Raw genomic sequence first — 26,199 nt, forward strand, 5'->3', positions numbered from 1 at the left:
AAGACCCCTGGTGATAAGTGGATCCAGGGTGTGTCCTCGGGTGTGAGTGGGGACGTTGACAGATTGAGAGAGTCCAAGACAGTCCAGAAGCGTGTTGAAGTCAGTCACTAGGGGGTAAGAAGGCAAGTCAACATGAATGTTGAAGTCACCTAGGAGTAGGATTTTGTCAGTTGAAGTGCAGACGAGGGAGAGGAATTCTGAAAACTCGGCAATAAAAGCAGTGTTGCTATTAGGTGGACGATAGATAACAGCAAGGGTAAGGGACATGGGAGAGGGGAGCTTGATGGTGAGATGCTCAAATGAAGAAAAGGCAGGCAAAGAAAGAACTGAAGAAGCGAGCACAGAATTTGCAATAACAGCAGTGCCCCCACCTCGGCCAGTGAGGCAAGGTTTGTCAAAGAGGGAATAGCCGTTTGGGGTGGCTAGATGCAGCGAGTGCATGTCGTTCAGAGAGTGCCAGGTTTTCAGCTAGAGAAGATCAAGATTGGTATCGGTTATAAGTTTGCTGAGAAGCAGAGATTTGTTAGTCAGAGAACAAACAGTTGAAAAAGGAGATTTTCAAATTTGTAGCAGGCAGTGTAGGGGGAGAAGTAGCAGTACCTGGAGCAGGTACTTACCAGTGTTCATTCTAGGAGAGGAGAAAGGGTGAGCATGCTGTCAGGTGTCAGAGTAGGAATGAGGCCTCTAATATCCATTGGGAGGGATTTGGAAAAGGTCCTCGCTCTACCTGTTCTCGCTCTGACTGCCACAGCTCAGACTGCCCTTGGACGTGTGGCCCTTTGACTGCCACAGCTCAGACTGCCCTTGGACGTGTGGCCCTTTGACTGCCACAGCTCAGACTGCCCTTGGACGTGTGGCCCTTTGACTGCCACAGCTCAGACTGCCCTTGGACGTGTGGCCCTTTGACTGCCACAGCTCAGACTGCCCTTGGACGTGTGGCCCTTTGACTGCTACAGCTCAGTCTGCCCTTGGACGTGTGGCCCTTTGACTGCTACAGCTCAGTCTGCCCTTGGACGTGTGGCCCTTTGACTGCTACAGCTCAGTCTGCCCTTGGACGTGTGGCCCTTAAGACTGCCACAGGTCAGATTGGCTGGTGTTCCAAGACAACATTTGCCAATTTATACTGTCCTGCAGGTCTAGAGCTGGTCCAGTTTACACACTATCAAAATTCACTTAAATCTACCACAGCTCAAAACACTTACATCAGCAAACTAGCATATAAATGTACTTACAAATCACTATTTGGTTTCGGACCATCTAACTGCAAACAGCATCAGAATCCACCCTGCCAGTCTCCTGGTTACAGTCACAACTGTGAGTCAGAGACAGCAGTACAGTGTGGGCTCTCCGCAGTCTGCAACTTGTGCATGGTTTGAAAGGGACTAAAAGCAGATGGGTGCCAATAGGTACATAGGCCAGCCGCACTGCTTTAATAAAGGGACAGCCAATAGGCCAACAGCAATGATATTGTCCTAAAGTACCACACCGTTCTCAAAAATATCTGTGCATGTACTGCAATCCCCCTTATCCTCCAGTCCATCCTAACCTGAACTGCACTGTAATTTTCTCTATAGGTACAGTAGATGCCCTCTAAAGTAAACAGGACATCAACATCCAGCACCTGAAAATACAGTTCTCTTATCAACCTTGAGTGCTCATTAACTGCTAGATATAAGTGTGTAGTTGTGGATGGGTAAATCATGTTTGACCAGTGCCATTGAATAAGCTGCAGTTAGCGCTTTACTTTATTTTTTGTATTGTTATTAGGAGTCAAAGCAACGGAGTTGCTGTGGAACCCTATTGTTATTATTAAAATTATTATTATTATTCCGCCAAATTTTGAAATGTCTGTAAAAGCAACACTGTTGCACAAAAACTCACAAAACTTGACACGACAGTAGAGGCCAGTGAGAAGTTGTGCCAGCACGAAAAACAAGGTGATAGGTCACGTGGTTTGGTGGCCATATTGGATTTTTCAAGAATTTTTGACAATTTAAAAAAATCTTCTCCGAAACTGCTTATGGTAGAGATGTGAAACTTGGGGCACAGACTACCCTTATGCCCTGGATTTAGATTTGTTCAAGAGAAGATGATTAGTCACATGGTTCGGCAGTGTAACACAGCAGGGAGGGGGTTAATATCCTCCCTGCATGAGAAACATGTGCAAATACACATTGGTTTATTTTAATTGTTTTGTTTTATGGTTTAATTATTTTTGTTAATTGTTTTATTAGTAATTATCACCCGCACCTGGGTACGATTGTAAGTTAGAACCAGGGTTTAAAAAGGAAGCAGTCAGTCTGCTCCAGGCTGCTGCGGTGTGAAGAGCCTGGTTGTGAGTGTGTGCAACCGAAAAAAAAGGTATTGTGTAAAACAATCTGTTGTGGTTTGTGGATGGGGAAACAGCTTAGATTTTTTCTGAGGATGCAACATCAACAATGGATAATTGCAAAGCATACGACATGATTTATTTAGATTTCCAGAAAGCTTTTGACAAAATCCTGCATAAAAGATTAATTCTCAAACTGAACGCAGTAGCGATTCAAGGAAATGCATGCACATGGATTAGGGAGTGGTTAACATGTAGAAAACAGAAAGTACTGATTAGAGGAGAAACCTCAAAGTGGAGTGAGGTAACCAGTGGTGTACCACAGGGATCAGTATTAGGACCTCTGCTCTTCCTAATCTACATTAATGATTTAGATTCTGGTATAGTAAGCAAACTTGTTAAATTTGCAGACGACACAAAAATAGGAGGAGTGACAAACACTGTTGCAGCAGCAAAGGTAATTCAAAATGATCTAGACAGCATTCAGAACTGGGCAGACACATGGCAAATGACATTTAATAGAGAAAAGTGTAAAGTATTGCATGCAGGCAATCAAAATGTGCATTATAAATATCATATGGGAGATTACTGAAATTGAAGAAGTGATCTATGAAAAAGACCTAGGAGTTTATGTTGACTCAGAAATGTCTTCATCTAGACAATGTTGCGGAAGCTATAAAAAAGGCCAACAAGATGCTCGGATATATTGTGAGAAGTGTTGAATTTAAATTATTATTATTATTATTTATTTCTTAGCAGACACCCTTATCCAGGGCGACTTACAATTGTTACAAGTTATCACATTATTTTTTACATACAAGTACCCATTTATACAGTTGGATTTTTACTGGAGCAATCTAGGTAAAGTACCTTGCTCAAGTGTACAGCAGCAGTGTCCCCCACCTGGGATTGAACCAACGACCCTCCAGTCAAGAGTCCAGAGTCCTAACCACTACTCCACACTGCTGCCCTGTCCAGAGCCCTAACCACTCCACACTGCTCCACCATCTACCCCTCTGCTGTTCATGCTGGAGAGAACATGAGAACTGTCAGAAATGTCTTCATCTAGACAATGTGGGGAAGCTACAAAAAAGGCCAACAAGATGCTTGGATATATAGTGAAAAGTGTTGAATTTAAATCAAGGGAAGTAATATTAAAACTTTACAATGCATTAGTAAGACCTCATCTAGAATATTGTGTTCAGTTCTGGTCACCTCATTACAAAAAGGATATTACTGCTCTAGAAAGAGTGCAAAGAAGAGCAACAAGAATTATCCCAGGTTTAAAAGACATGTCGTATGCAGACAGGATAAAAGAATTTAATCTATTCAGTCTTGAACAAAGAAGACTACGCGGTGATCTGATTCAAGCATTCAAAATCCTAAAAAGGTATAGACAATGTCGACCCAGGGGACTTTTTTGACCTGAAAAAAGAAACAAGGACCAGGGGTCACAAATGGAGATTAGATAAAGGGGCATTCAGAACAGAAAATAGGAGGCACTTTTTTTTTTTTTTTTACACAGAGAATTGTGAGGGTCTGGAACCAACTCCCCAGTAAAGTTGTTGAAGCTGACACCCTGGGATCCTTCAAGAAGCTGCTTGATGAGATTCTGGGATCAATAAGCTACTAACAACTAAACGAGCAAGATGGGCTGAATGGCCTCCTCTCGTTTGTAAACTTTCTTATGTTCTTATGCTCTTATGTGTTTAGTCAGGGAACTTGCCTGTGTTTAGTTAGTGCTCCGAATGGGAGCCTAGTGTTTGTTTAATTTTGTTTTGTTTTTGTGTAAATATTAAAATTAGCGTGTCAGCGCTTATAAAATTCAATTTCTGTGTCCTGGGTCTGTGCTTTTAAAGTGGCAACGAACCGTGAGGGGTGAAGGCTCGTTTACAGCAGCCATATTGGATTTATATTCCAACGCCGTCTTCTCTGAAACAGTTATACTGATTGAAGGGACACTTTGCATACAGAGCCTTGGCAAGGTTGTCTATCAAGTTTGTTCAAGGCAGTCACTACATAAAAATCAATCAATTTAACTATTCAAAAATTATCTTGAACTTTGACCTCTCATTAAGGTCAAATTTAAAACTAGATTTTAACTCCAGAGACTGCAAATGGTTACTATGGAACACAGACAGGAACCCAGATATATGTTCTATTCAAAAAACACATATATGTTCTATCGAAAAATTACCTTGCACCTCTCCTTAAGGTAAAATGCTAAACTAGCTTATAATGCCTTACAGTGTAGATAAGGTAATGGTTACTTTGGAACACAGATAGTAACCCATTTATGCTCTATTAAAAAAAGTACCTTGACCATGACCCTGCTTAATAGTTTCTGGAGAATGCACACATTCCATAAACCCACCGAGCAGTGAAAGCAGTGCGAGAGACCGAACGACCATTTACTACGTTAACTTTAACGCAGCAATCTTTTCACACACCGTACTGTAGCAGGGTTTTATAGAGCCATTATAGTGAGGCAATGTCAGGTCTTCAGCACACAGTTAACACATGTTGGCCACCCAGGTGTACAGTGTGCCTAATACAGTACATGGAGGGGGAGGGGAGACAATTTTAGTGTGTGTTAGGAACCCCAGGCCATACCAACAACATATTCTTACACTGTTTGGCACACAACGATGAAAAGTATTGCAAGTTGATTTTCAAAAATGGAAGCAGAACCGGCTGAAACATACATAACTATATACAGCACTTCACATGTTACCAGGTCCTTGGTGATGTTAGGTTTTGGATACACACCGGACAGGGGTCTGTGGTGGAAAAAACACCCTGTTCTTTTAATAGTGTACTGCAACATGCTTTATACCTGTATGCAGACCCAACAAAGCCATCCATTTGGAAAGCTTACTTTGCATGTCACTTACTTACTAAAATGTACAACGTGCAAAATAAACCGAGGCTGTGTTCACACAGGGTATGTTTAGAGCTGGGGTGGGCAATCCTGGTTCTGGAGGGCTGGTTTTTGATCCAGCCGTACCCTAAAATACTTAATTGTACCAATGAAGTGCTTATTAGAAGCTAAAGTGGTCCAATTAATTAATTTAGGGTACGCTGGAACAACAACTGGGAGGGACACCAGCCCTCCGGGACCAGGATTGGAGACCCCTGGTTTAGAGGGTTAGGTCCACACGCAGTACGGTTCGGTACGTCTGGTGTGAAGTATGAACAACAAAGTCCGCTTGGGAAACGAACTGAACCGTGGTCTCGGTCTGTTTGAGAAACAACCGAGTCTGCTTCACTTGCTAAACATCAATATCAGCAACTGCTGGACTCGGTCCTTTTGCACACAGGAAACAAACTATACAAGGTAGCCTGACTAGGAAGTAAACATTTTGTGGTTTTGTTCATATTCTGAGGAAACAAGTAGAGCAAAAAGCAAAAATGTCTTTGGGAACAACATCAGGGTTACCAGACATCCAGCAAAAACTTGGATTGTCTCAGTTTCAGCTTCAATTTGTTGTCACGGTTGGAAACGGTAAAATTGTTAATCGTCCCGGTTTTGCTATTGTTTTTATTTAGTACAAAACTGCATCCGTGTGCTCTACAACTTAATAGCAGAGTAATGTATTAGGTTGTGTGTTAGCGCCATTCAAAAATAAAATAAACAATGATATGGATTATTTGTTTAATCATTCTGATTATGTGTATACCTATATTAAATGATAATAGCTGATTTATTTTTAAATCTGGCTTTTTGTACATTCAACATATTTGACTAGACGACAATATAAAGAAAATATGATCTGCAATAAATTCACCCGAGGTTTCATTTTTAAACTATTATTGTGTTATTAAATACTGTTATTTTAGTCTTCAGAGTTGCTACGGCGTCAGTAAACTGAAGAAAAAAAAAATTAAATTTGACAGAAATTTGATCAGACACCAAAATCCAAGCCGAACTGAGCAAAGCTACGGTACAAAAATATAAAAATATTGAAACGATCGATACAATACATTCAGTCTTTTCTTAAATTACTTTGTTTAACGCAGACAGTACGAGAAACGTGCATAATTGCGTAAACTGCATTATTCTCCTACTGTAGGCATTCAAGAAACGTATCCATGAAATCAGCAAAGTGCTCCCCCAGTGCTTTCTTCCACAGCAATATGTAAGAATCTAAAACACGCTGTATTAAAAACCGGAGCAATACATCAATCGACTTTATTCATACAGCAGCCATGTTGGATTTGAAAACGAGGCTTGGTGTGCAAGCTACAGTCATAGCAGTCGTAGCCACTGGTACGTGGAGTCAATGATTTGTGTACCTCCAATAAAGCAGGAAGAAATTGACAACTGGGCGAATAATGATGTTGAATTAGCAAGCATCTTATCTGCCGATTGGAAAGTGAATGCTGTACTGTACTGTGCTGTCTTATATTCTCAAAAAAGTGTTTGTGTCAGTTTTATTTTGCGAACGTTTAATTTAAAGTACAGTGCTGATATGAAGTACCTGGTTGTGTATTGTTTCTACGTGTATTGGTATGAATCATGTGTTAGTACATAGTTTCTAAATACAGAGAAGACGCAGGAGAATGTAATGCATTGTGTGACAAACTGTCTTGTACTTACTCAAAACACATTTTGTATTATTTTAACATGCGTTGATAAAAACTTGTATAACCCAGGGACAGAAGTTCACACCCAGGTATATTGTGTTACCACTTTGCTGTGTAACCTGTTTAATCATTTCTTAAATGTACAAATATGTGCTGTGCTGCATACGTAATATGACAGATGTTAAATAACATTCAAGTATACATTTTTAATTGATAAGCCCTTCATTGTTACATCAGTATATGCACCATATATAGGGTGTCCCACGAATGTGGAGCACATTTATTTTTCCAATAACTTAAAGTTTGAAGTGCTATTTTTCAAAACTAATGAATGTTAATCAGCGTTTATGGCGTGTTGAACGTAACATTTGACTATTCTGTATAGAGTTAGCTCTGTGTTTTGAATCTTGTGCAGTTGTGCTGAATTCATATTAAATGTGTTTATGATTCATGGGACACCCTATATAACCACCATATATCACGTTTACGTACAGCTAATATTTTATTATTCAGAATACTCAGCATTCCAAATAAGCACTAATAAGTATATCATATTTGTAATAAGATCAGCAGTATTCCAAATAGGAGTACAGTAATCCGTCGCGTATCTGACTGCCGTGGGACCAGATTAAGGGCAGATATGTAAAAAGGCGGATGAATGAATCCTGTTTAAAATACTATTATACACAGCTGTAACAATTACTATACTCACACAATTATTGTTTTGAGATTCAGCTTTTATTAGGGAGCTTCCCTGAATCCCTTGTTTAGAAAGATACCGGGTATTAATGCCTGTGACAGAGTAGCCGTCTGCCATGTGGGTACGTGCATTAGCTGCTGAGTGACAGGCAGGAGATCGAGAGGTTGAAGTTGATACGCCCCGCAGGCAAACAGGATTTATTTACATATCAACACACTGAACAGCTCACGTGACACTACCAGCAATGACAGCGCACGGAGCACATACAACACAGTGTACAAACACTCTGGAAGGATCTACAATCTCTGAACTAATCTTTTCTGTTCAATAATAAACTAACGTTGCTGAAGAGCTTGATCATGGCAGATAAACGGATAGGGCAGTTATGTGACTGGCATATACACTATGGAATGTATTCCGAAAAAGACTATTCAGAAATTTTAAAGAATATTAAGCATTATTACGCTACAGGGTTACACACACTATATACTTTACAAACTGTCATTTTATAATTTACTGTATATATTATGTATTTGGATTTATTTATAAAATATTACCTCTTTATAAATACTTTGCTAAACTACACAGCGTCCTGCACCAAGATCAAGGTGAAGTTTCTCATTTTGTTCTGTGAAGATACATTGCTGCTAAACTGGATGATTCTTGTTATTTACATGAAAACTAGGACCGATGTTTCAAACACTAAACAAACCAGACCAAATCTGTTTGAAACCGACCCAGTGTGAATGCAGCCTGAGAACCCATGGAATGTTATCAGGAATCGTGTATGCTGCAAAATAAGCACATCAGTAAAATCAATACATAAATCAAAAGTAAATTAATAAATAAAATCAATGTGTTTAGGACAACTCCCTATGGGAGGAGTCGTGTATCATGCAAGACGACAGCTGTGACAATCAGAAACATTCTTTCTATAGTCCCAGAATGAACAAATATGGTATGAGCATCACCAAAAGGAGGCCTGTCCACAGTGTACAGCTGGTGAACTTTCACAAGCATTCTTTGCAGACAATTATGAACTCCAGTGTTCAGAGGCTGTTTAAAAAGCAGAGAAAAAAATACCCAAACAAAAATCCTTCCATACAGAGTTTCTACCGTACCGTATATTCTCAATATTGGGATGGCTGACATCATCTGCCTGTAAAATAATACCTGGAGCACGTCTTGGAATTCCCTCAAATTCTTAAACTGTGACATTACAATCCTTCCACGTACCACAGCCACTTAACAGTGTCTATGCACTTAATAAAGGTTTGTCAAGTGACTCTGCAGCTGATGCATAGTTCACACACCCTAGTCTCTGGAAGTCGCCTTGGATAAAGGCATCTGCTAAATAAACAAACAATAATACATTTATTTTTTTTATGCATTTTGCATACTGTTTACAGCTGCAGTACATACAATATATAATACAAAATAAAAAAACAATGGTGTTAAACCTACTGTACAACAGATATAACACATAGCTGGTACTGTACACTGTAGTGTGTTTTGAAATGACAGTAGTCCAGGATTGGAATTGCCCACCCTTGCTCTACACCTTTGACTTGACTAATGTTATGTTGTAGCCCACAAGTCGAGACAGCTGACCTGAGATAGCCTTTAAACCTGACAGCAAGTGAAAGCACAGTATATAATAGCATTGGATATTGTGCTGGCTTCTACTGCCCATGTATTACTCTGTTCTGTATTTAGGAACTGGAAATGCTTTGTTTCAGGTCACCCAGTGCATTGTGGTATTTGTAGTATTGTTGTGTTCCAGAAGCTGGACATTGCCCTGTACACAGCATGTGACTACTTCTAGAAGAATGCACTTGGTTTATTAAGTAAAAAAATAAATACAAAGCATGTTATTATTATTATTACATTACTATCTTATTAATACAAATTAAGGTCATATTACGGTAAAGTATATGTTTTTTCTTTTTAAAAAGTAAATGGTAAAACACATTTTGTTTGACATATAATTTGGTAGAAAAAAAAAAGTTTAGTCTTCAAGCCAATCAATCTATGACATATTTTAAAACCAGACCTGTAAAAATGAAGAAATATAATGAAGAAAAGAAATTCTGACCGTGATTTTATCTGAATAAAAAATAGACACCGTAGCTTTAAAAAAAAAAAATTAAAATGGGCAGGTTGAACTGATAGAAAATGGAAGGATTTTAAACGTGTCTTTACAGGCTTTGTGAAAATGAAAAGGGATCGGTTCATGTGTGCAGTTTTGAGCAACAGCATCAGTATGCATGGCGGATTTCAAAGTAAGAAAAACATTAAAAATGCAAACGCAATGTTTTCTTAAACGGACATTGACAATTCTTTTGTTGTACATTTTTATACCCATGTGAGTTTGTTACTTCGTTTTTTTTAAGCGCAGGATCTGCCATATTTACAGTACATGTACATGGAAATGTACAGGTTTATATATATATATATATATATATATATATATATATATATATATATATATATATTTTAAAAACCAGCTTACTTAGCTGTTAGGCATCTGGGTACTGTAATCTATTTACTTACAGGAATTGCATTCATTTACAGACAGATGATGCGTATTATTTTCAGTGCAAACAACCTACATTTATTTCGAGGGTCCCATCAGGTTTTGCTTACAACTATTTACAATTTTAGGAAATACAACACCTTATTACAATATTATCAGTGGCAGGCATTCTGTAAAGGTTAATAACATTAAACTGCACGCTTAAAATTGCACACGAATAGCTCAGCAAGTGAGAAGATTGCGTGTGTTTGCACCTGTAACTGTGGAGCGGCTTTCTCCAGATCTCCACCTTCACTACTTTTCAATCCCACGTGTCCATTGATTGAAAATACATGTTTCTTATTGGAATAACTATGCAGCAGTGCCAGTATTTCACGATGTTCGTCTCATTCCTGTAACCACAAGGGTGCCGACTTACTGCGGGCATCAGTCATTAAATATTATTCATTAACAATGCAGCAAAACTTCCAAATACGGGAAACCGCGTTTCTGTAATGTTCTGCATCAAACAAAAACAACCGTTTAAAAATAAATAAATAAATAAATAAATAAATAAATGCAGGTGCCGCTGAGTGGTTTGATTTCACTTGTCATGCTGAGTGTCGATCGCCTTCTTCTTTGCTCATTCACTCTACCCCGCGTACACTCAAGTCAGGATCTACACTGGTAAAACAAGATTCTATTGCCCTTAAATAACTGTAGTATGTACACAAACTAATCGATCATGTCATTTATGAGATATGCAAACTATAACAACTGAGAACACCGGTGCATCTGAAAATAGAGCGAACCAGTCAGCGTGAGGGAACACACATGAGGAATAAAAAAGAACATGCGAAATCCTTACCTGGTTTCTTATTTTCAATGGAATGGTTAGTTTTTCAAAAAACAAAACAAAAAACCGTTTTCGTTTGGTATAGCGTTTATTCCTTCCTTTTCTACCCCCAAGGGTCGTATTTTTTGTTTTGGTACATTAAAGAGACAGGTCATCTATTCTTTTCTTGCACGTCTGACTCCAGACTGTTTTCAGTTCTCCTTTAAAAAGACATTTCTGTCGGAAATAAATGCTCGACGCTTCCGATGACGGTCTTATGAATAATTTAAATTAAGAGGTGGAGTTTATGCTTTAAAAGGGAGGAGAGGAAGAATAATAAATAAATAATAAAATACCAGCCGGCTGATGTGAATGGATCAGCCACAAGAAAAAACTGCCCCCCAGCCACACTCTTAAAGGGAACGCGCAACGCGGTAGACGACTCTCCCATGGTTTAGGGTTAAGGTTAGGTTTTAGGGCTGGGGTTGGGTTAGGGTCTGGGTGGGTTGATTTCGTAGAGTTGCCGAGATCTGGAAGTGAAAGGTGAGAGTCCTCAGGACACTTTCTAGCTGGTATTCCTTTTACGCTGCTCCCAAGCCATGCGCATTTTAAAGGGATACTGGCCTTGAATATCAAGTGTCTTCCGACAGTCCGAAACTCGCTGTTGCGTCTGTTTTAACCCGACTCATATCCCGAACGTTGTTTTCATCATAAAATTAAACAATCTTCTGCTGTTTTCCAACAGGTGGAATGGGTGCAATTTACGTAAAGGTGACAGAATAACTATAACGTATTTAAATAAGAAACCTGTATGTTAATGGCGCAAATTATAGTTTTTATGACATTTCAGGATTTGATCAATGGACAGGTGGGATTGAAAGGTAAGGCAGAGAAGAACAAAACAGGCGTGTGTTTGAGAAACAAGAGAAGATACGTACAATAGAATATCATATACATTTGAATGTAGCCTAATTTGAATGCATGTTCTGTATTAATTCAAATAGTTTCATGAACAGGTGTTGTGAAATATCCTGCATCCCCCGCGCTTCGGGTCTCTTCGGAACGCAGCTACGGATGAGCCCTCGGACCATGCGAGCAAATTCGACCTTAACTCGGTTGTTGACAGCACTGCTGTCTGAGCCTCAAATTCTCTACCGACGGGTTTTAATATACTCTAGTATACATTACCTTTTCCAGATATATTATAAAATCATATCTGTTTGAAAAAACTGTAAAGTTTGGACTAACCATGTTTTACATGATAAGTAATGAATCCGTGTTTCGGCAATATACAGTTTTTAATTAAGGTTTGTATCAATAAAAAGCGTCTTGCCCTGCATAATTGATCATTTCTATACACAGAGACAAACGTCTCTTCGAAAAAATACACTACATACATGGAGCAATGCAAATTATTTATATCTGATAAGTATTATAATGACGTCAACAAAGGTGTCTATACTAGTGTCATTAAAGCTGTAATTCCTATTATTATTATTATTATTATTATTATTTAGTTAGCAGGCGCTTTTATCTAAGCGATTTACAGAAATTAAACAACATATAACAATATATAAATTCCAGTCTTAAACTGATAAATAAAACAAAACATATGAAGAATGTATTGCCCCAAGGTAATTTTTTTTATGTGTTTACTATAAAGAATAAAGAATGTTTGGGGCAATGCGTTCCCTTTCAATTCGAAGACAACCACCAACAAACATTATGTATGGGATTTGCCTGCCCATTGGGTAGGTATCTCTGAGCTCTCTATACCAGAGCTGCTAATAGGCCCCTTCCTGGGATGACGCACTTGGTCTCGCCCACCAAGGGATTAAAACCGTCATCCTGAGGAAGCCATTTCTCTTTTTCCTTCTCAAGGTGTTGAGCTGAGCATGTTGATAGAAAAGAGCTTATTGAGTCGATTGTATTTCCCTTGCATACGGTGCTTGACTCCCACTGCTAAACACTACTGTACCAACATACGGTGCTGCACAGTACGCGGGCACGTAGTGCTACTCCAGCATGAGTGGCCTTTTTGCGTTTGTGTTCTCCTTTTTGTTTTTGTGTTCCTCGTTTTGTGTTTGCATATTTTCGTGTTTTTCTTTTTCTGTTGGCGTTTTGCACTTGACGGCCACCGTATCAAAGAGCAGGATACATGAAGCACGCAGATCTAGAAGTCCCAAAATTGACTCTCACGCTTGTCTGAAAAACAAACCGCTATATCATAAAAACCACTTTAAAAAATCGATTTTGTTTAACCGAATGTAATTTAGGTTAACAGTACAATCAAAAGAACGATATTTTGTGAGATTTATATTTTAGCGATCTCTGTAAATGCAGGCAGGTGCATCACACAGGGTGAGGCAATCCACACACAGGCATAGGGAGGGCGCGATCCCGGGACCTCTCGCACTAAAACATAAGGCTGATACAGCTGTACAAAAGAGCCAGCTCCTTTGCAAGGAGCGTATATCGGGCTCATGTCTTCATGTGATTACGACACCTAACAGCCCTGCTGCTGCCTTCCCCAGTGCACGCTACGATATTATATTTTGAGAAATTATTATAATATTCATATAATGGGTTTCATTGTATTTTACAGTTCGTAGCGACTTTTGACCTCTGTTAAACATAAAACTACACAAACATACTTAAATATACTAGGACAGATGTGTAGCAGGAAAACAATTATATGTACATGTTTTATATGATTACTGGGATACTTTTACATCGATTTCAAAACTGCTGCAGCACATGCAGTCCTCCCCATAGGGGATGAACACGATCACACTCTGTTCACCCACCCTGAGGGGAGGGTGAAAGAGCAGCTACATGAAGCACACAGATCTAGAAAGGAGGCGAGAGTCACACCGAGACAAAACTGCACGGACGGGGCACTAAAACAGTGCAAAACGTCTTGAAAAATCTAGTCTGTACTTTAATTGTGTGGTATAGTTTGTAAGACGTTTAGAACATAAGAACATAAGAAAGTTTACAAACGAGAGGAGGCCATTCAGCCCATCTTGCTTGTTTGGTTGTTAGTAGCTTATTGATCCCAGAATCTCGTCAAGCAGCTTCTTGAAGGATCCCTGGGTGTCAGCTTCAACAACATTACTGGGGAGTTGGTTCCAGACCCTCATAATTCTCTGTGTAAAAAAGTGCCACCTATTTTCTGTTCTGAATGCCCCTTTATCTCCATTTGTGACCCCTGGTCCTTGTTTCTTTTTTCAGGTCAAAGAAGTCCCCTGGGTCGACATTGTCTATACCTTTTAGGATTTTGAATGTTTGAATCAGATCACCGCATAGTCTTCGTTGTTCAAGCCTGAATAGATTCAATTCTTTTAGCCTGTCTGCATACGACATGCCTTTTAAACCCGGGATAATTCTGGTTGCTCTTCTTTGCACTCTTTCTAGAGCAGTAATATCCTTTTTGTAATGAGGTGACCAGAACTGAACACAATATTCTAGGTGAGGTCTTACTAATGCATTGTAAAGTTTTAACATTACTTACCTTGATTTAAATTCAACACTTCTCACAATATATCAGAGCATCTTGTTGGCCTTTTTTATAACTTCCCCACATTGTCTAGATGAAGACATTTCTGAGTCAACATAAACTAGGTCTTTTTCATAGATTCCTTCTTTAATTTCAGTATCTCTTATGATATTTATAATGCACATTTTTATTACCTGCATGCAGTACTTTACACTTTTCTCTATTAAATGTCATTTGCCGTCTGACTGCCCAGTTCTGAATGCTGTCTAGATCATTTTGAATGACCTTTGCTGCTGCAACAGTGTTTCTCACTGATTCAGTGTCCTCATGGGGCAGGATTGCCTTTGTCCATCAGCATTTTGATTGATTAAAAGATATGAAAATTATTGTTCTTTTTAATATATATAGCGATGGAGTAATTGATTGGTATATTTTTAAAGACGTTTCACATGGTTTTAGTGACCAGTCCAGAAAATTAAACTAGCAGTGTTGAATCAAGGCTTTCAGTTAGATTACTTGTTTGTTTACTTTTTTTATAAAGAGAAAATAAAACAATGAAAAATGTATGCATGCATTGTTCTCATGTCAATTACAACGTGTCAATATCTAGGCTAACTGGGTTATGGATTGCAATAATATTTTGAGAATGTCCTGTTTACGCACATACACTAATGATCCACAAACGCGATTCCCTTTCAATTTGAAGATGACCAACAACATACTTATGGGATATGCCTGCCTATTGGTAGGTATTTACTGAGCTCTTTATATCAGAGCTGCCGATAGGCCTCTTCCTGGGGTGACGTCCCCGGTCCCGCCTACCGAGGGATCAAAACAGTCAGCCCACGGAAGCCATTCCTCTTTTTGCCTCTCAAGATGCGCACAGTACTTGGTGCACACGTTGCTCACGGCGCTCATTGCACGCGGTGCACACGGTGCTCGGTGCACACTGTACACAGTGCAAACAGTGTCTAGTGCGCATGGTGCACATGGTACTTTGGTGCATCAGTGCGCATAGCACCTCAGTGCACATGGTGCACATGGTGCGGTACACCCAGAGCACGCGGTGCCTGGTGCAAGCGGTGCTCGGTGTATGTAGTGCTTGGTGCAAGCGCGGTGCGCACGGTACTCGATAGGCAGGTGTCTGGTACCTCGGTGCGCATTGTGTCTTCGGGTGCTGGGTGCACACGGTGCCTCGATGTCCTCTGCCTGTAGACGGTGCTCCACTCCATTGTAGGCTATGCGCTGCCCCGGTTGTGTGACTGCACATAGTCCAGGCTAGACACCCTTGTCCAGTTGCTGTGATTGAGCCTGTGTGAAACAGCTCTCTCTCGAGTTTTCTGGAGTTCCTCTGCAATATCATTGCTGGAAGAAGACTTGCCACTTCCCTGGAATCAGAAACTGTGCTTCTGTGAACTCAGCAAAAAATGCTGCACACCTGCGCTGTGTTTACTCTTTTTCTTTTCAACAGCCTACATTGCTTTGAGATTGTAGTCTGCTTTTCTAGCCTTACAGCGCTCGCTGTTTTGTGTTTTCATCTGCTATTGCAGTTGAAAAAAAAAAAAAAAAGAGGAGACGCGTGATCCTCCATCAGGCCCCCGCTCTGCCGCGCCCCGCTGTGGAGTTGACTCCGCAGGATTGTCTCAGCCCGCCCGCTTGGTGCGCTTAAAAATTCAGTTCACCTGCGTTGCCATGATGACTGCTATTTTACCCTTAGAGCTTTACTGTTGTGTGTGCATGTGTTTTTTTCTTTTACTGCCTTGCAGTTAAAAAAAAAGGGTGCGTGATTTCTGCACAGGGACCCAGCTCTACTGCGTCCCGCTGTTGAGTTGAATCAGCTGGCTTGTTTCAGCCTGGCTTGTTTCAGCCTGCCTTCTCGGCGCGCTTGGTAATATAAATAATAATACCAATCTACAGCTCAGTGGTGACTGTGTTTCTCCCATAGCCGAATTGCTGTGTGTGTAAGCCTATATTTTTTCCTATTACTGCTTTTGCAGTTTAAAAAACGAGACGCCCGGCAATGCTCAAGGTAGCCCGGAAGCATATTATTATTATTAGGGGTCCAAGCAACGAAGTTGCTAGAACCCTATTGTAATTGTTAGGATTATTATTATTTTTTAAAATGTTATTATTTTGTATTATTCTGCCAACATTTCAAATGTCTGTAAAATCAACACTGTTGCACGAAAAGTCACAAAACTTGGTAGGGTGGTAGAGGCCTATGGGAAGTTGTGTCAGAGTGAAAAGGTCATAGATCTCATGGTTTGGCAGCCATATTGGATTTTTCAAGAATTTTGGACAATTAAAAAAAATCTTCTCCGAAACCACTTATGGTAGAGATGTGAAACTTGGGGCACAAACTACCCTTATGCTCTAGATTTAGATTTGTTCAAGAGACGCTGATTGGTCACATGGTTCTGCCGCCATATTCGATTTGTCAAAAATATTCTAACGCCTTCTCTGAAACCATTATGCCAATTGAAGCTAAACTTTGCCTACATAGCCTTAGCAAGGTTGTCTATCAAGTTTGTGCAAAACAACTCGCTACATAAAAGAACATGGCCATAGTGAGGAAATCAAATTTCAGCTATGGTCAATTAGCACATATTGCAGTATTTATAAGGTAAGGTAGAATGTTGTAGACTCATGAGTCTTCACACAGTAGTGGAAGCCTATGAGAATTAATGTGTGCTCCTTTAAAAAATGACCTTGATCATGACCTTTGACCTGCGTAAGGTCAAATGCAAAACTGGCTTATAACTGCTTAGAGAGTGCAGATAGGGTCATAGTTACTATGGAACACATAGTTACTATGGAACACATCTAGGAAACCATATGGGCTCTATCCAAAAATGACCTTAACATTGACCTTTGACCTATGAGTTTGTTAAAAAAAAAACATGGAGGCCATGAGCAAATCAAATTTCAGCATATATTGCACTGTTAATCTATGGTAGAATATAGTACAGTCTTCAAAGTTCAAAGACTAGTAGAGGCCAATGGGGTGCTATGCCACAGGGGAACTACGGTTATACGTCACATGGTCTGGTATTTGACCCCCGGTCATTGCTGCTTGTAATTTTAGTTGAACCTTGGCACACTTGTGTAATTGTCTTTGTAATTGTAATTACAGTTCAGTTACACACCTTTCCAATCAATCGCAGTTCACGTTGTGTTTTACATTGAGCTATCATCATTCTCGTATTTTAAACCACTAGGGACCCTATTTGTTTGAAAATATATATATATAGTTAAATAGCATGTTTCTGTATTTGTACCTGTAATTACTGCTTGGTTATTTACAATAAATAGAGTAAACATGTTAATGTGTATAGTTGTTTTTGTTACTTTAGCAGTGGTTAAAGTCCAGGGCTTGTAACCAGAAGGTCACCAGTTCAAATCCAATGTCTGACTCACTGTGTGACCCTGAGCAAGTCACTTAACCTCCTTGTGCTCAATCCTGCAGATGAGATGTTAAATCAATGTCCTATTGTAGTGACTCTGCATATACTGCACAGTTCACCACCTACCTCTGTAAAGCTCTTTGTGATGGTGGTCCACTATGAAAGGCGCTATATAAAGATATTATTATTATTGTATAATTCTCATATTTTTAAGGGCTGCAAGACAGTTTGAGGGTTCATATAAGAGTGTTGTTGCTGTGTGCAGGCACATAGCCACAACATCAATGAATTCCACAGCTTTGCAGCAAGGCACATTTTTGTCAAAGTTGGAAGCTGTGTCACTATAAAAAATACAACATAAATGTGCAATAAAAGACAGGGCCAAGCCATTGCTGCTTCAAAACACTTCTCAGGAGTCCTGGGTGGAAAACTGCTGCATGGCAGGCATATAAAGCCATGAACTGCAGATTCAAACACAATGGGGTCAGTTCAGTAAAAGAGAAGAATGTGGAAGCCAAAGGTTCTTGTCTTGAGAGGTCAGTGTGTCTCACCAATAGTTTAAAAAGTATAGGTGAGAATGTAATGATATGAAGTAGGATAAGTCATGCTTGTACACATGTAAGATTTGCAGTATGTTGTTTTTTTTTTTTTTTTTTTTTTTAAGAGGCTAGGAGAATAGGATTAATATGTACTGTATATACAGCACAAAATATAGGTTTAGTTTAGAAGCACAGATCCATTCTACTACATAAGTAAAATAAAATGAGTATATAGCTATGGCCAAATGTTTTGCATCACCCTATAGAACTCATAATAATCTTTATTTTAATATAGCACCTTTTGTAGTGGACCACCATCACAAAGCACTGCAGAGTCACTTACAACAATGTCTCACCCAAAAGATGGAGCACAAGGAGATTAAGTGACTTGCTCAGGGTCACACAATGAGTCAGTGGTTGAGCCACGATTTGAACCAGGGACCTCCTGGTTACAAGCCCTTTTCTTTAACTGCTGGACCACACAGCCTCATTTTCCTTCATAAAGTTGAATGAAACCTGCTGAACAATGTTACGTTAACATACTGAATTACCGCTTTGTAGTTTTCCATATACTTAATGAAAAACTGACCAAACAAAGGTTCTTTGATGTTAAATAAATAAAATATCTAAAATTCTAGATGATGCAAAACTTTTGGCCACAGCTGTTCCGTAGAGCCAGATAATTTTTTTTTTGTAATTGGATCACTTTTTGAGCTTAGTGTTACCATGGACACCATATATGCCTGTGATGGGGTCCCCGTCCCCTTTATGTATTATTATTATTATTATTATTATAGATGTTTATATGCGGGCGGACGAAAACCGTCCATCATTTTTATTTATTATTTGAGACCCGGTGAAAAGCCGGCCTTACAATGTTTAGTTGGCGTGGATGGGGTTAAATTCCCATCCCTATAACCTTGTGGGAATGTGGCTGGAGCCTTAATAAGGCAATTGTTTGATTAATGGCTAATTAAGGCTCCAGCCACAGAATATAAAAGGACCCACTCCGGGCTCATTAAACAGAGATCTTAGCAGAACGAAGGTAATATACTGAGAGCGAATGTTACCAAGGCTGGTAGGTGTAAAGGTAGTCATTTTTGTAACATTCAGTTATTGTTTGTTTTTGTTTTGGCCAATGTGCCCTTTTCTTTTGTGTTTTTTGTAAAAGTGTATTTAATAAATCTACTGCTGCTGTAGTTTCAGCCCGTAGCTCTGTCTGCTGTGTACTGCCTCCTGGTTCTGACGTCACCGCACCCTCCACTTGAGGCGCTGTGTACCGCCTCCTGGTTCTGACGTCACCGCACCCTCCACTTGAGGCGCTGTGTACCGCCTCCTGGTGCTGACGTCACCGCACCCTCCACTCGAGGCGCGGTGTACCGCCTCCTGGTGCTGACGTCACCGCACCCTCCACTCAAGGCTACCCTGTGACAAACACAGTTTTTCTAATTAATAGAACTTTAATCTTACCAGATTATCAGTATTTTCTTTCTCCTAGTCTCCTATTTTTTTCAACCTAAGCACATGGTCTCCTTAGCAGTACTGAGAGAAATGTTTGATTCAATGCCAAAAATATACAGAAAGAGGTTTTTGTTCATCATGAAAGCTTCTGACCTAAATATTTCTTTACTTTGCTTAACACAAATTCAATGAATTGGAACTACCCTACAGGTGCTGGCCAAAAAAAAAAATCATATTCAGTAACACCGACAAGTTGTATCGTACATGTATAGTATGTGAAAATGGACTTTCATGGTTATTAAACCCTGCCACAGGGTTTGAGGCCTCAGATCATTCATTCAACATAGTATCCCTCTGTTAGTAACTGAACCACTGCGTTTTGTGTTCTGTATTTGTGTGTTCTGCTCTGTTACCAGAATCCAGCCCTGCAATCTGTCTAGGTCTATAACCTCTGTGCCTCCCTGCTGTCTTGGCTAACGGCACTATAAAAATGTAAATAAATAAAATGACAATGTCAGTCAAAAGGCAAAAAATAAAAAATGTACCCGCTTATCATCCCAGACTGAATTAGAGGTGGCAACCATTAAGGAATGATGCCAGTACTTGTGTTGTAACAATGGCTGCCCATATTGGTGTTCACCTGTTTCTGTTTTGGGCACAATTTACTTAATGTAAAAGAAATAGAATTTAAAAAAAGCTGAGCTGCTGCAATCTTATCAACAAGCTTGAGAAGACTCGCTGTAGATCGAGGACACAGTATGCAAGCAAAATTCAGAATAAAACAACGTCAAATTATGCTGCAGTGATGGCAAGAGGTTGCAAGCTTATGTTTGACCCTTTCTTTCTGGGAATCTAGTTACACAACAAATAGAATAACCCTTACAGTAGTTACATACAAGAAAACAAAATACTACCTTGAATGTGAGTTGTTTGATGTTGCAGAGGCAACAGAGAAAACAAGCACTGGTGGAACCGTCATTTTTAAGGTTGTTCTGTATTTTGTCTGGCTGAAAGAATGACATTGGGAAACTTTCCATGTATTTTTGTCAGTTGTCCAAGGTTTGACGCAGGTAGCAGCCAAATATTTAGCATAACATGCCCAGGAACGGCTAGACCTCAGATCTTTCCTACTACATAGTTATGCTGGAACTGCCCAGTTTTCTTTTTAAAGAATGTCATCCTCCAGTTCAGTGCTACTAGAGAGTCAACCCCTATGTCTCAGCATGGTCCCAGTACCTGTAGGAGGTTTCAGGTGAGAATGCTGTGGCGGCCCACCAGGGGGCACTCTCCCAGGACATATACAGTAATCCGTCGGGTATCCGACTGCGGTGTGACCAAAGTAAGGGCAGATATGTAAAAATGAATCCTGTTTTAAATACCATTATACATAGCTGTAACAATTACTACATTCACACAATTATTGTTTTGAGATTCAGCTTTTATTAGGGAGCTCCCCTAAATCCCTTGTTTAGAAAGATAGAGGTTGCTGCTGAGTGACATGTCAACACACTGAACAGCTCATGTGACACTACCAGCAATGGCAGCGCACGGAGCGCACACAACACAGTGTACGAAAACTTTGGTGGGATCTACAATCTCTGAACTAATCTTCTCTGTTCAATAATAAACTAACGTTGCTGAAGAGGTTGATCGTGGCGGATAAACGGTTAAGGTGGATATGTGATGGATGGATACGTGACAGATTACTGTAACTGCAGAGCAGGATTCTATTAATTAGACAGGAATGTGATGCTGCCCCCAGGGGTTGTGCTGTAACAGCGGTGTCGCACAGACAGATACAAACACATTGAAAAGAGAACTTAAACCTGCTCTCCCGGTCATAATGGCGTCACTGTGCTCCACCGCAGTCATTCTCACAGGAGGGCCTTCTGCATTGTGCTTTTGTTCAGGTTGCACATGCAAATCACCTTATTACAGACACTTTCAACCCAATGTCCCTTTGATTCTTCATTCAGTACATGGGGGGGCTTCCTTGGAAACATGGTACTACATCTCAACAAATCTACTGTATCCAATTCCCACAGCCTGGCACATACCCATTGCTTGATTAATCTTTTTTTTTTTTTTTGTTTAACCGAGCACAAGAACATGAAAGATAGTCAATAGCACTGAATCACTAACAGATCAGCCCCTTCACATTATCTGATGCTGGAGATCCACACTCACATTGAAAAGGTATTACCTTATATAGCTTTGTACAGGGTAGGCAAATAGTCCATTGGCTTGGGTTGTAGCTGCAAATGCAGCTGCTTAACTAGCCGATGTTGAGTGCTGCATTTTGTTACTGGCACAGAAGAAGCCATAGGGAACACATGATCCCATAACATACTGACCATAGGGGCAGCGTGGAAGTCCATGCAGTATGTGCATATCACAGTGTGAATGAACAATGGGCAGCTTTATCGTATCACTTGTGATGTTAACGCATCGGCATTTAATAAACCTTGTGATTTGGGCTTCAGCAGTGCCAGCTGGTCATTTAGTTTTGTTAGACATGTTCCCCATGACTGGCTCTGTGCCTGTACCAATGCAGCACTACATCGGTGGCAGGAGAGAAGCCACGGCAGGTCTGGATGTACTCCAAGGCACTTCATGCTAGCGCCTGGAAGCAGTCGATTTATTAGTTCCGGACAAAATTGTGAAGGGCTTCAAATTACAGGCGTTTTTTTATTATAAGGCAGCTGTAAAATCGATTCATACTAGTGATTAGTTTCAGAATGTAACCATGTTTTGATTTTCATTCCTCAATAAAAAAAAAGTAACCGCATTCATTTAAGACCACATTCCTAATAGGTTCCAGTATAAATATACATGTTTGAATAAGTAACTTAAATAATGTGATAATTTATTCTTCTGTACAGTACTTCTCAGTAACTAGGCCTACACATGTTCACTTGCACAAGACCCTGCAACACCAGAGCAACATTCCTGTGCATGGCTTGTTTTCACAGTACAGTGTAGTAGGCCCAGTAATCAATTTCTGATCCTCAGGCCTAATACCTGATTGTTCAAAGTGAGCTTTAGCACAGCATATGGGACAAGGAAACCGAACATGTCAAAGAGACATCACCCTGGTTAAACCTTCATAGTGCTGTAGATACTTTCATTAGGAACAATGTTATCTTACCAGAAAAAGGTTTAGTGCTGTGTTTATAATTCTCATGTTTTTCCAATTTGAATAGAACCGCCCCCTGCAGGGTGGCCTCAGCAATCCTTTTGTATATTGATGGAAAAAAGGACCGTATATACAAATTCAACTTGTTTAGTGGGGTCACAGTTCACAGTGCCTGCTAGTGGTAGAAGTAAGCTGCCATTCAAAATACCACTACATTGACAGTGGATGAGAACGACACAGGCCTGCCATTTACTATAAGCCCAATAAATTACTACAAAAAATGTTACCTTACCTGAAAAAGCTATACACTACTGTGACAGGAAAGCGGTAAGACAGACTCACAAGCCAGGAAGCTGCAGTCTGAACGCCAAAGCACACATTTAACAAACAAAATAACACCAAATACAAACAAAAATGGCACAAGGGCCAAAATAAAGGTTAAAACAAAAACTACTTTACAAAAACAAAAACATTTGCACAAACACAGTGCACACTCACCAAACTCCTCCTCCCAAATGGAGCTCTGGGCTCTCCTTTTATGTGATGTGGCTGTTCCCATTTATCACTTAATCATTCAATTAACCCCATCCCTGCCATCTACCACCAAAACACCATAAAACACTCCACTATTGAAGTGGATCACTTGGCTTGGCATAGTATTAATAAGACAGTTGTTTGGTGTGGTTTACTCGTTCTGTAATGATAGATTTGTGATTTGTGGCATTTGTGCAGATAAGGAATGTAAGGTGATTATTTTTATGTACGTCAAATTTGTGTTGCTATTTTTTGATTGTCAAATCCACTTAACAATTTCATTTTAGTGACACACTGACACATAATGAAATACAGCTTTACCTGTGATCCCAGTATTTATATTGTAACATATTCAAGGAACCTGTTAAAGGGATTTAAGGTGGTAAAAGTGGCAGCACCAATGGGTCAGTGATGTCAGTAAGACATCATAAAGGTTTCTGATGAGAACTAACCTACTGTATAATCAGCCAGTGCTCAGACAGAGACAGGGCTGATTAGTGATGTCAGTAAGGCATGTAACAGAGACAGAATGATTCTTGGTGATATATCTCTCTCCCGACCTGTGAGGGCGCTGTGTAAAGAGAACAGAGTGCCCTGGACTGGATGGTCAGACAATTCATTCCCAGGGTTAGAAGGAAGTCGGTCATCTAGAAAGGGGGCGGAGCTACGATACACTAAATCATCGACCCAGAAGGGAAACGATGTGGCAGCCACGGATTGGAGGAGCGGTTGCACTAGTCAACCAAGGGGTCATGTTTGATGGTAAAAAAGGGGGCGTAGCGAAGTAATCTGTTCCTGTGTATGGTTATGCTGAACCAGAAGGAAACCTGTGTTATTATCGTGAATGTTTTGTTTAGTTTTTGTCATGTCTAGAAATACTGTTTGTTATTATTAGGCGGCTGAACACGATCCGGAGCTGTCGTCAAGGTCCAGCACATATCACTACATTTGTTTTCATGATAAACTGTATTTGCACCACGAGCACTAAAACACACTCTGTGGACCGGTGATTGTGTTTGTGTTACGTGCCGGTGTAAAAGGAACGGGACTTATTATTTTGGGACCAACCCGTGGATTACAACGAAGCAATAGATGCCGCTGTATTGCTTGTTATCATTATTATTTACTGTGTTTTATGTCATCAGACCATTGGATTGTACAAATTAAATACCATTGCACCTGGATTATCGTTGTCTCTGTTCATTGATCACTGCTGCATTACCTGCACCTGCACACTGTTAACCACTTTGCCACAGGCATTATGAAGGCTTCTGATGTTAACTAACCTACTGTATAATCAGCCAGAGCTGAGACACAGACAGGGCCTGGTCTGTCTATGAGGGAAAAACAACCAAAAAACATCTCTGCTCTTCCTTGGACGAGAAAAAATCCCTGCCCTTGAGTTAATCTGACAGTCTCCTGACTGTGAATGTTTTGGCTAACCCCCAAACATAGGTAATACAAAGACACTTGTCATCTACCCTACTTACATTGTTCAGAGGGGAGGCGGCGAGAGGCTTTAGCTTTTACATTCAAAGACATTCTTTCACGTTGGGCATGATATCTGAAAGGGTGTCTTTGATTGTAAAAAAAACAATCCACTGAAGGAGTTGAAGCAGCTATTGCAAGAAAGGCATTTGTATAACACTGTGTGTGCATTGTGTAAGATATACAGTCTCCTGTAAGGTCTATCTTACCAGATCACTGTTGATTTCATGTTTGGGTTTTGTCTTGTAAGATATACATAAGAACATAAGAACATAAGAAAGTTTACAAACGAGAGGAGGCCATTCAGCCCATCTTGCTCGTTTGGTTGTTAGTAGCTTATTGATCCCAGAATCTCATCAAGCAGCTTCTTGAAGGATCCCAGGGTGTCAGCTTCAACAACATTACTGGGGAGTTGGTTCCAGACCCTCACAATTCTCTGTGTAAAAAAGTGCCTCCTATTTTCTGTTCTGAATGCCCCTTTATCTAATCTCCATTTATGACCCCTGGTCCTTTTTTCTTTTTTCAAGTCAAAGAAGTCCCCCGGGTTGACATTGTCTATACCTTTTAGGATTTTGAATGTTTGAATCAGATCGCCGCGTAGTCTTCTTTGTTCAAGACTGAATAGATTCAATTCTTTTAGCCTGTCTGCATACGACATGCCTTTTAAACCTGGGATAATTCTGGTTGCTCTTCTTTGCACTCTTTCTAGAGCAGCAATATCCTTTTTGTAACGAGGTGACCAGAACTGAACACAATATTCTAGGTGAGGTCTTACTAATGCATTGTAGAGTTTTAACATTACTTCCCTTGATTTAAATTCAACACTTCTCACAATATATCCAAGCATCTTGTTAGCCTTTTTTATAGCTTCCCCACATTGTCTAGATGAAGACATTTCTGAGTCAACATAAACTCCTAGGTCTTTTTCATAGTTCCCTTCTTCAATTTCACTATCTCCCATATGATATTTATAATGCACATTTTTATTGCCCGCATGCAATACTTTACACTTTTCTCTATTAAATTTCATTTGCCATGTGTCTGCCCAATTTTGAATGCTGTCTAGATCATTTTGAATGACCTTTGCTGCTTCAACAGTGTCTGCCACTCCTCCTATTTTTGTGTCGTCTGCAAATTTAACGAGTTTGCTTACTATATCAGAGTCTAAATCA

The 26,199-nt window shown here is 39.9% G+C and overlaps 1 protein-coding gene across 1 annotated transcript in view; it reads right to left on the reverse strand.

Moving 5' to 3' along the window:
• The window catches only part of LOC117435259 (solute carrier family 45 member 4-like), a 74,929-nt gene extending 63,703 nt beyond the window's left edge, over window positions 1-11,226 (reverse strand). Inside the window, exon 1 of the mRNA XM_034058290.3 lies at window positions 11,000-11,226. The gene's annotated coding sequence lies outside the window, so the exon portion shown is untranslated. The remainder of the gene's footprint in view (window positions 1-10,999) is intronic.
• Between the last annotated feature and the right edge of the window lie 14,973 nt (window positions 11,227-26,199).

Source organism: Acipenser ruthenus, chromosome 3, assembly GCF_902713425.1.
Source record: "Acipenser ruthenus chromosome 3, fAciRut3.2 maternal haplotype, whole genome shotgun sequence".
In the NCBI taxonomy this organism is placed as follows: Eukaryota; Metazoa; Chordata; class Actinopteri; order Acipenseriformes; family Acipenseridae; genus Acipenser; species Acipenser ruthenus.